This window comes from Bactrocera neohumeralis, unplaced genomic scaffold, assembly GCF_024586455.1.
Source record: "Bactrocera neohumeralis isolate Rockhampton unplaced genomic scaffold, APGP_CSIRO_Bneo_wtdbg2-racon-allhic-juicebox.fasta_v2 cluster09, whole genome shotgun sequence".
Classification (NCBI taxonomy): Eukaryota; Metazoa; Arthropoda; class Insecta; order Diptera; family Tephritidae; genus Bactrocera; species Bactrocera neohumeralis.
Window position 1 is genome coordinate 35,187,705 of NW_026089622.1, and position 12,241 is coordinate 35,199,945.

General features: G+C 38.2%; 1 protein-coding gene across 2 annotated transcripts in view; it reads left to right on the forward strand.

Moving 5' to 3' along the window:
* The window catches only part of LOC126764078 (craniofacial development protein 2-like), a 379,198-nt gene that overhangs the window by 104,389 nt on the left and 262,568 nt on the right, over window positions 1-12,241 (forward strand). The window lies entirely within an intron of this gene.

A 12,241-nucleotide genomic window follows, 5' to 3' on the forward strand; every position in this document is an offset into this window, starting at 1 on the left:
ACTTCAGACAGGAGAAAAGAACTGCAAATTTTTCCATTAGGGATTTTTACTAAGAATATAATGGCAAGCATTTCATTAGGACTAGTAAGTGTAGGTAGATTGATAAGTTTTAAACGACTAGTGTATGGAGGAAGACTTAACCTAGAATCGAATCGGAAATGCCCTAAAGCGAAAATTAAAAATTGTTTTTGAACAGATTCTAACTTGTCAGAATGAATTTGGCAACTAAGTGTAAAAGGTTTTGTTCACATGCGGATCTTTAAATTCTTTGGGCCAACGTTTAGCAAATCTGAGAACACCTTTTGCTTTCAAGACTATGGTTTCAATAGGAAAACTAAAATTAAGTCTAGGCTCTAGGGTAACTCTCAAATCAACAAAGTTAAAAACTTGCTCTAGATTACATTTTATTACATAAAAGGAGGGGTGCCCAGATCTACTAGAAAAGCACATCGTCTTTCCTTTTCTGAGATTCAATGGCAAATCATTTATATCATACCAAGCCACTAAATTGTTGTAAGTTTATTTGCAACAGACACTACTCATCAATTAAAGTATATTATTTAAAAAGCTTTCGATTGTCGACATATAATAAAATATTTGCGAATTCCATGACCGAAGAGATATCGTTAATAAATAACAAGAACAGAATCTGGCCAAGATGACTACCTCGCAGAACACCTGAAGAGTCATTAATTGAATTTGATATATGTAGTATCCTCAAATATCACTCGGTGTATTCTGTTATAAAGGTAAGAAGACACCCATTGAATAAATCTTGACTGAAAGAAGATCAAGTTTTAATATTTTTTTTGATTTAATGAAATCATAAAACAGTTTTGGATTCCGTACAATATTCTTTTTAACTTATTTAAGTAAATTTTACAACATTTTCTGTGTATATCTAAATACTGTCAACGCAGAGCAGAATATTTGAAATAGTCGACAAGTGAATCAGTTTTTTTAATGTTTAAAGGCTCGAGTTTTTCTGCTTCTTAATTTATATAACTCTTTCGTCGGTGTTGTACTTTTAATTTTATTGACAATTACTATAGGAACATATTTCTCAAATAATACCGTGATAGTTTTATTTCGAGAGCCTCAAATTAATACCTCCATTATAGTCAGGCCAAGTTACACTATTCCCTATTATACTAGGTGTATTCCAAAGTAAACAGGACTTTAGAAAAACAGAACAAATGGTTTTTTCGGCAAAATCAATTTATTTTATTCAAAATAGTCTCTTTCTTTTTCAACAAAGCTTTTTGCTCATTGGCCGGTATGGGCGCCAGTATGCCGGTGCAAGCCTTTTGAATGGCTCTACGTAACTGCATAACGCTTTCCTTTCATGGGCAACTGCATTTTTCCGAAAAGAAAGAGATCGCACGGCGCTATATCAGGTGAATACGGGGAGTGGTTAATGGTTAAAATGTGATTTTTGGTCAAATAATCGGTCACAAGATGTCTTTCGAATGTTGGATTCTGAGCAATTTTTGATCGTCAGTCAATTTGTGCGGAACAAACCGTGCACACACCTTTCGTAAGCCTAAATGTTCGGTCAAAATGCGATAAATCGATGTTTTGGAGATGTTCAATTCCACTTCCATGAATTTCAATTATGATTTCGACTGATTTTTCATGAATTCACGCACAGTTTCGATGGAATTTCCGGTGATCACGGATTTTGATTGGCCCACATGTTGATCGCCATTTATGTCCTTACGACCACTCTGAAAACGTTGAAACCACTCGTGCACTCTGCTGCGGGATAGGCAATCATCGCCATAAACTTGTTTAATCAATTGAAACGTTTCGGTAAAAGTTTTACCAATTTTAAACTTCACTTCCAATAGATGAAATGTCATGAAATTCTCACTGGACAATCGATAAAGATAACAGATTCTAACGCACCAGTCGACATATAGATGGCGCCATCAGGGCGCGCTAGATTTAAAAAGTGCTGTTTACTTTGGAATGCACCTTGAAGATAGCTTTGGCAAAGTACCATTGTGTAAAGAAGCTAGAAAGTTGATGATAACAATCCAATACATTGCCTTGATTTCGGCAGTTATTTCCAAAGCAGAATGATATGACTCCTCAGGTAGAACAAGAGAATCCTCTCGCTGAATAAAATAACACTTTGAAGAGATATCAACACATACCAAATCATTCATCATCATTTTTTCCATACACTCATTAAGGTATGAGCGATTGCAAATCTGTACACTATAATCATCAAATTGCAGAACAAGACGGTGTGGACAATTTACCGTTGGTTTGGATTTTTCAACACGAAAACGACCCCAACCATAAGTAGTCGAAATATTAAAATCAGCTCAAAGATCGGACATAAACCCGGTAGAAAATCTATGGGGAATTATAAAAGCCGTAACTGCTCGAAATCCTCGGAACAATCATTCTTTATGGGAAATAAAACAAGCAGCCGTCTAAACAATGCCGAAGCAATTTGCTAAAGTACTACGTAATAAAGGATATCCAATTAAAATCACTGATGTGTGCAGAAGTGCTACGTAATCCTTTATTAGGTATTATTCAACAACAAAATGCCGTATACGTCGAATAACTACATTTTTTATGTTCTGTTTTCTGTTTAAAATTCCTAAAAAACTTGCAGACGAGGCAAAAAACAATTAAATTAAAATATTTAGAATGGTTTTTCAAGATAAGATAAATAGATGAGGATTGCACCGCGACCTTAGACTATTGTGCTCTATTTTTAGTCACTACGACCAACCTAGTCCCTGTATATTGATAAATTGTATTAATTCTCAGGATAAATTTAGATAACATGAAATTGTGGCGTTTTCTGCAAATTTCCTGATTTCTGATGCTAACCTCATAATTTTTAAACCAGGGCTTCTTGCTCTAGTTTTAAAGTTTCAAACAAGGGAGAATCCCAAATATTGGAATGATATAAAAAGTCTTTATTAATAAGTATGGAAGGGTTATCTTCAGGTGCAAATGCTGTTTAATATGGTATCACATAATGCTAATCGAATTTTTCTGATGTTATTGAATTAACTTTCATTCACTGCGATATATTGAGAATAAGACAACCTAGCGTATATATAATTAGGGGAAAAACAGCTTGTCATAACGTATCGTAAAATCCTGTTCTTCTTTACTGGCGTAGACACCCCTTACGCGATTATAGCCGAGTTAACAACAGCGCGCCAGTCGTTTCTTCTTTTCGCTACGTGGCGCCAAATGGATATTCCAAGCGAAGCCAGGCCCCTCTCCACCTGATCCTTCCAACGGAGTGGAGGTCTTCTCTTCCTCTGCTTCCCTCGGCGGGTACTGCGTCGAATACTTCCAGAGCTGGAGTGTTTTCGTCCATTCGGTCAATATGACCTAGTCAGCGCAGCCGCTGTCTTTTAATTCGCTGAACTATGTCAATGTTGTCATATATCTCACACAGCTCATCGTTTTATCGAATGCGGTATTCGCCGTTGCCAATGCCCAAAGGGCCATAAATCTTTCGCAGAACTTTTCGCGAAAACTCGCAACGTGAACTCATCAATTATTGTCATCGTCCAAGCCTCTGCACCATATAGCAGGACGGGAATAATGAGTGACTTATAGTGTTTGGTTTTTGTTCGTCGAGAGAGGACTTTACTTCTCAATTGCCTACTCAGTCCGAAGTAGCACCTGTTGGCAAGAGTTATCCTGCGTTGGATTTCCAGGCTGACATTGTTGGTGGTGTTTATACTGATTTCAAGATAGATGAAATTATCTACGACTTCAAAGTTATCACTGTCAACAGTGACGTGAGAGCCAAGTCGCGAGTGCGACGACTGTTTGTTTAATGCCAGGAGATATTTCGTATTGGCCTCGTTCACTTTCGCTTTGCTTCCTTGTCCAGTCTGATATCCATATCATCGGCATATGCCAACAGCTGAACACTCCTATAAAAGATTGTACCTACTCGATTATGTTCTGCAGCTCGAACTATTTTCTCCAGCAGCAGATTGAAGAAGTCGCACGATAGGGAGTCGCCTTGTCTAAACCTCGTTTGGTATCGAAAGGCTCGGAGTTCTTTCCCGATCCTGACGGAGCTTTTGGTGTTGCTCAACGTCAGTTTACACAGCCGTAGTGGTTTTCGGGGATACCAAATTCAGACATCGCGGCATTAAGGCTGCTCCTTTTCGTGCTGTCGAAAGCAGCAAGAAAGAAAGGCGCTTGGGGAATATCTGGTCGGTTGTTGGTTTGCCAGGTCTAAAGCCACGGTGATAAGGTCCAATCAGTTTGTTGATGGTTGGCTTTAATCTTTCCCACAACACACTCGATAGAACCTTATACGCGATATTGATGAGACTTATCCCACGGTAGTTGGCGCAGATTGTGAGGTCTACCTTTTTGTGGAGTGAGCAGAGCACACTTAAATTCCAATCGTTGGGTGTGCTTTCGTTCGACCATATTTTACAAAGAAGCTGATGCATGCTATCAGTTTTTCGCTGCCGTGTTTGAATAGCTCAGCCGGCAATCCATCGGCCCCCTCCACTTTGTTGTTCCTCAGATTCCTTTTTTTTCTGTCTGCAAATGCGTCTCGTTCCCCTCTTCAACTTTCGGTATATATCCCATCCCGCACGTATTGCGGTCGATCGTAACGTTGCGAAGTAGGAAAACTGTTTTCTCTTCGCTGTAACATGGCACTACTCGTCATACCAGCTATTCTTTTGCATTTTCCGCAAACCAACGGTTTCGGTTGCAACTGTACGTAACGAGTTTGAAATACCATCCCACAGTTCCCTTATACCGAGTCGTTGACGAGTGCTCTCAGAGAGGAGGAGTGCTAGTGGAGTAGAAAATTGTTCGGTTGAATGTTGTGGTTGCAGCTTCTCGACGTCGAACCTTCCTTGTGTTTGTTGACGTGCGTTTTTTGCTGCATAGAGGCGGGTGCGAATCTTGGCTGCAACAAGGTAGTGTTCCGAGTCGATGTTGGGACCTCGCAGCGCACGCACTTCTAAAACACTAGAGACGTGTCTTCCTCCTATCACAACATAATCGATCTGAATCTAGTACTACTGATAACCATATTTCGGGCCCCGGCGTAGTCGATCAACCTCAACTTATTTGGGGGTGTTTCATCGTGGAGCTCACCCAGGCGTTAAAGTCCCTAAGCACGATTTTGATATCACGGCGGGGACAGCTCTCATAGGTGCGCTCCAAGCGCTCATAGAAGGCATCTTTGGTCGCATCGTCCGGCGTGGGCGCAGAACAGCGATATGTTGAAGAACTTCGCTTTGATGCGGATTGTGGCCAGATGTTCATCCAGGGGAGGAATGACAGTACTCGGCGACGTAAAATCTGAACGTCATACATTTTTACACTAGTTTAAAAGAATTGGATTACATACAAAAATGAGATTGGTTTACTACTATTCTCAGCGTTATGTTTCGGTTCGTTATATCTTATCTCTAACTTTATGAGATTCTATGAAACACCAGATTATATGTATGCTAATTGTAATATTCTCATCTATAAACACTAAAGCATGCTCACGTCTATCGGAAGGACCCACATATTTATACGCATTGAGAATAAGTTCCTTATTCATCGATTTAAAATTGATTAATCACCGAATTACATTATTTTTATAATACCACTCTTATTTATCTCAATATATATAGTATGATTTTAATTGAGAGATAGCGAATTTTTTTATTGCATATAGTGAGCCAAAATCAAGGTCAGTACTCATTGCATCTGCTTTCGACAGTAAACTAAAGCATGTTCTAGAGAATACCTCATACTTGGCTAATAAATTCGACTTAAAGTAAATATTAGGGTAGTTCATGGATCGACTTCACCGATATGTTTTAGATATTTTTGAAAAAAAAATCAGCTTTAGGCACGGTTGTTGTGATATGTATATAAAATTGTAAGTAATATAAAAGTCTTTCTTTAAAAAGGGATTCATCTTTCCAAAGCACCTTGTGTACCTCAACGATACGATTGTATGCAAAGACCCGGACGAATTAACAACTCCCGAAGAAATCTGCGCAGCCCTAAAAAGGGAGTGTGGAATCCAAAATCTGGAGATAACAAATGTCAAAAATTTGCCCATTAGTGGCACACCAATAACACTTGTATGCATGCCCATTCAAGATGCCAAGGCCGCACTCAAATTGGGAAAAATAAAGATTAGGTAGTCGATCCGTCGCCTTCGAGAATACTCGCCGATTCCCAGGTGTTATAAGTGTTTCCATCCGGGTCCCATGGCGCGTAAATGCTGCAGTTTGACAGACAGATCTTCTCAATGCACACGTTGTGGAACTGCAGGACATTTAGCAAGGTCGTGCATAAACGTTCCGAGCTGCAAAGTCTGCAAAGGGTAGCACTCTGTATTAAGTACGACTTGCCCAAAGTATTTCGAGATGATGAAGTCACTACAGTTGAATCTAAACCATTGCGTAGCAGCACAAGATTTGCTAGATCAGACAATCATAGAAGAGGACATTAATGTCGCTATACTAAGTGAACAATACTCCCAGCGTCCGAAAAGCACTTGGATTGCAGACAAATCTGGCAAGGCAGCAATTGCTATGCTCGTCCCAGCGCAGCAATTGCAGAACTCGAAGATTTACTCTTAAGGCTTTCTTTAGTAATCAGAGGTAAAACACCTATTATAATAGCGGGTGATTTTAATGCTTGATAAACTGCATGGGGCATTAGACGTACCTACCACCGCGGGCGGCTAGTCTATGAATACCTGAGTCAAACGCACTTAATAATAATGAACACCGGAACTCGAAACACATTTTCTTTGCAAATTATTCGCTGAGCAGGCACTTTAAATAGGCAGTGTCCGAGTTACAGTGATCAAATAGCAATTATAGCTCCAATTTCGTACTCCCGAGAGCCGGAACTTCTTAGCAGAAAATCTTTCCGAAAGCGAAGCTGGAAGCAACAGGAGTTCGACTCAGACCTGTTTGTGCTAGACTGGAGTGCATCAAAGGCATTAGGTGACCACGCCGCCCACTTGGTATCGTCAGTGCGAAAGGAATTGGTTGCAGCATGCGACGCAACAATACGTAGAACGGCCCATCACGACAAACGGCGGCATATACAGGGTGGGCCAAAAGAGACCAAGGGGTTTAAAAGTTTTTCGTTTATTAATTTGTTTTTTTTTTTTTTTTCTTCAGATTATATAGACAACACTTGGAGAATTTATAATGGAGAGGTACACAACTGAACAGAGAACCAGAACAATAGAATTTTATTATTTAAACCAGAGATCAATTATTTTAACGCAAAGACCATATCGTCGACATTTTAACGTCAGAATTTCGCCCTCTGAAGCAATGATCCGTTGCTTAGTTGATCGTCATCACCAACATGGCAGCGTAACAGATTTGCTTCGAACCGGTAGACCACGTTTAAGTCGCACTGCGGAAAATATAGAACGAGTACAGCAAAGTGTTAACGAAGCACCAGAAACATCTGCCAGAAGGCGTTCTGCTCAGCTAGGAATGTCTCGTACGTCACTACGGCGCATTTTAAAAAAAGATTTACAGTTATACCCATATAAGGTGCAAATGGTGCAAGAACTAAACCCGCAGATCATCGGCAACATCTACATTTTGCAGCTAAATTTCAAGAGTTGGCCAGAAATGAAATCAACTTTATTAAAAATTTTATTATGAGTGATGAAGCTCATTTTCATTTGCATGGTTTTATTAATAAGCAGAACTGTAGGTTCTGGCGTTCCCAAAATCCAAGAGCCAATTACACCCAATCAGGTGTACAGTATGGTGTGGGATCACATCTGAAAATGTCATTGGGCCTTACTTCTTCGAGAATGAAGATGGAAGTGCTGTAACCGTAAATGGAGGGCGGTATCGGTTTATGATAGAAAATTTTTTACGTCTTGCTCTTGAAAACAGACCTGGTATATGGTTTCAGCAGGACGGAGCTACTGCCCATACTGCCCGAAACACAATGGCACTTTTAAGTCAAATTTTTGGAGGGCGAATAATTTCCAGAAATTCGGAAATTATTTGGCCAGCGCGATCGCCAGATTTGACAGCACCCGACTATTTTCTTTGGGGTTATTTGAAGGAGCGAGTATATGTGAACAAGCCAGAGACAATCCTTGAACTCAAGGCAAACATTGATGCAGAAATTCGAACGCTACAGCCACAAGTTTTGAAAGATGTTATGGAAAATGCTCTAAAATGCTCTACATCCCTTGGTTTCTTTTGGCCCACCCTGTATATTGGTAGAATGAGGAAATTTCAATTTTCTCAGCTAGACGGCGTCTACAGCGTAACCGGGGTGAAACGAACGAAAATCGCCTTAGGGAAGAATTTAAAAGCCACAAGAAGCTCCTGAAGTCGGCAATTATCCGGAGCAAAAAATCATGCTTTGAGAAGCTCAGTGATGAAGTAAACATTGACTCTTAGGGAAAGCTGTTTTTTGATATGGAACCTCATGTGTGACGGGGTGCTGAGAAGACAGCAACCAACAGACGTGAAACTAGTAGCTTATGCGGATGATTTCATGATGGTAGCAGTGGCCAACCAATTAGCCGACCTAAGAAATTAATATAATGAGTGCTTATTAAATGGTCTACGCCAATGGTTCTCTTCTGTGAGTCTGAAACTGGCGGAGGACAAAACAGAAGTTTTACTCATAAGCACCAAGAAATTAAAAGAACGAATAGAGCTCACCATAGGGGCGTGCGAGATTACTTCACAGCCGCAGCTAAAGTATCTGGGAGTAATATTGGATTCCAAATTAAAATTTAAGGAACACCTAGAGTATTCTTCCGATAAAGCAAACCAAATGTATAATGCTCTATCGAGAATGATGACCAATAAAGGCTGTGTGCGTTCCAGTCGGGGATTCTTAATAGCAAAAGTAATAAGTTCCGTATTACTATATGCGGCACCAGTATATATACAGGCAATGGATATAAAAGCGTATGCTAAACAAATAATTGCAGTGTTTAGGCTTTCCAAAAAATCGGGTAATAAATGGTTTCCGAACTATATCAACCGACGCTGAAGAAGTATTATGCCGCCCAATGACATCCAGGGAGATCAACTTGAGCGTTTATATAAACTATCAGCGCCTAAGATAGTATCAGCAAGGACAGAGGAGAGGAACAAGAGCACTGAAATTTGGCAGCATCGGTGAAATTCCTCATCCAAAGGGCACTGGACCCATCGACTTATACCGGACATCCAATAGTGGATAGACAGACGACATCTGACCCAAATACTTAGTGGACATGGGTGCTTTAGAAGCTACCTTTTCATATTCCACAATGACTGAACATTTTGGTGCCCAACTAAGTGGGAAGCATACCCTGTATATAAGGTTTGATGAGTCACTTAAACTTAAATAGTGAAAATTCATTCCTTTTAACAAATATGAAATATGCAAGTGACAATTTATTTTTACCACAAATTTTATTTACACTTAATGAAAAACTTAATTAAATAGTCAAATGAATACGTGCGGAATCGCTGTTGAACTTGGTGATATATAAATAGATCAGGATCGCGGCTGATCCAAAGCTGTACGTAGAAGGAGTTGATCCGAAAAAAGGTATCAACAATTAAGGTGATGTGACGCTTGGGCCCGCTGACGAAACAAAAGTATTTCCGTAGCGCACAGGATAGGTGTTGGTCGTAGCGAAGCGTGTATGGCGAATGTTGATGTATTGATGGGCGAACTGCAGCTGACGAATTGAACAGCTTTCCGGTTGTCCATTCCTTTTGTGAGTTGGGTTGCGTACGAGTGTGGTGTGTTGTAATATCATCAGCTGTCGCATTAGGATGCGCTAGTTTTACCGAGTAAAGGGGGTGGATGCTTAACTCATTTATACAATGACATTAGTCCGAACTGTCCGACATGTACAGAGTATATAGAACTGAGCATGTATTATTTTATTGCCCTTGATTTTCGAATAAAAGGGAAAACTAAAAACCACATTAGGTGTAAAACTATCACCGGTCGATAATTTAACAACACTCATGTGTCAGTTGACTGATAAATGGAAAGCTGTCAGCGAAGCATTAGGATTCATAATGACAAAACAGACTTTTTTAACAGAGTTGGCGTCAGTCATTCCGCGCAATAGATGAGACTTATGCAAACGTCTTGTCCCTCCCTCGAAATAATACTGAGCCGGTGGTCCCGTGGGAGAGTCTTGAGTTGGGAGTAGGTTAGGTTTAGCGGATTAAAGTTCCGCACTCCAGCTTTCGATGCTTCGACACTACTATAAAAAAATGTATTAAATTAAAAATGTATTTAATAATTATTAATTTAAGCATTTTTAAACTGATATGTGTGGTTTACTTGATGTTTAGGAATAATGTATTTCGAAAAAGCCAAAAAATTTCGATTACGTTAATATCGGTTCTGCACGGCGGTAAATTTGCTTTTTTAATCGGTATTCTATATATACTTTATACTAAATTTCCAATGCCTGGTACGGCCATATGGCTGGCGTTACCATAATACTTCTAGTACAGAAAAAAATTAAAAACTAAAAAAAAGTGAAAAATTTCAAAAATTATAAGATGACGAAGTGGGGGTCTCTAAAAATTTCCACGTGACCACACCCATAATTTCAACCCTCCTAGTTATCTGAAATCAAAAAAAAAAGATTTTTAATCTAGAATGCGTAAGAAAAAATGCATATTAACATTTTTCATCAACAATGGCCGGCATTATTTGGGAAAATTTTTTCAGTTAAGTGATTTTATGATATTCTTGTTCATTTCTAAACTATTACTTTTTTATAGATTCAAAACAAATAATTGTTCAAATATAGGTATAAACCAATGCTGATGAAATGGTGGGCGCTCTGGTCGCGGAGAGTTTAGGTGAACCTGCTGCGTAATGTCAAAATTAACAAATTATTCAAAGTAAGTAGCTTAGAACCAGGGTAAAGATATAGGATACCTTTTATCTCTTTATGTAAAAATTTAATACAACTCATAAATATAAAAATTATATTTCAAATCATAAGCATTTTTTCAAAATTCATGTTTGTAGGAAAATTAGAATATTTCATTTCTTCACCAAAAAAATAATAAAAACAATAAAAAAACCTCACATCTATATATGTATATAAAAGAAAGTTTTGTTAGTTAGTGTTGGTGGGGGAGTAGCTTAGAACCAGGGTAAGGACATAGGATTCATTTTATCTCTTTATATCAAAATTTAATACAACTCATAAATATAATATTTATGCTTCAAATAATAAGTATTTGTTCAAAATTCATGTTTGTAGGAATCATTTGAATATATGCCCACAATTTTAAACAGATTCTTCTTCAAAAATAATGCAATTGCTAAGTATTTGTAATAATAGAAAAGAACTGCAACCAAATACGCAGTGCAATGGACTACAACTGGCTCAGTAATCAGTCGTTGAGTATGTATTATACAACATGCATACAAAAAGACTGTCATAACCTTTCCATCCGACTTTTTCGTATTTCCACGCCTGAGAACCGGTTCATCATGTGCAGTTCACTAGAATGACAGTCGATTGGACTCCAGTGGCAAATGATGGAGCTATGTTTCTATTGTCACACACTGACGCAAAAATTCGATTTTATTACGATTAAAGAGCAAATAGCAAATATCTTTTCAACGGTGGATTTCCTTGAGCCCAAATTCAACAGTACTTTCCCCAAAAAGCAATGCTTTATTAACACACGAAATGCTTTATGATAAATTTTTTTGTGAACTAACACAAGTTGCTTCACCAAAATGCTATGTCTTATTAACTAATAGTTATAATCTAACTAATAGAAATCATATAGAGGGTAGTAGTAGTATTATCTATGTATCAGCCACAGTGAAGCGTGGACGGGTCCTCTAGTTATAAATAATTTAATCATAACTTGGCAATATTTTATATTTGTATGTTGAATATGGATATATAATTTAGTTATTTTAATCGTTATTAAAAGTTAAATCTTTTGGTTCTTGAAAATGGAGGTTTTCTTCATATTAACCTCAAATCTTTTGTTTGTTCAGGAAATGTTAACAACTGTAATTCAAACTTTTTTGATTTACTGTAACAAAGTAAACCCATGTTAATCGTTTGAGTGGCATCAGCGATTTTCGGTTTCGCGATGTTTTAATAATCAAATATGTAGATTTGTGTGGAAATTAATAAACGGAAAATGTGCTAAGCGTTAACTGCATTTTCAAACGATATTAATTCTACCATATAAAAGAACATACTCTTAGCGAA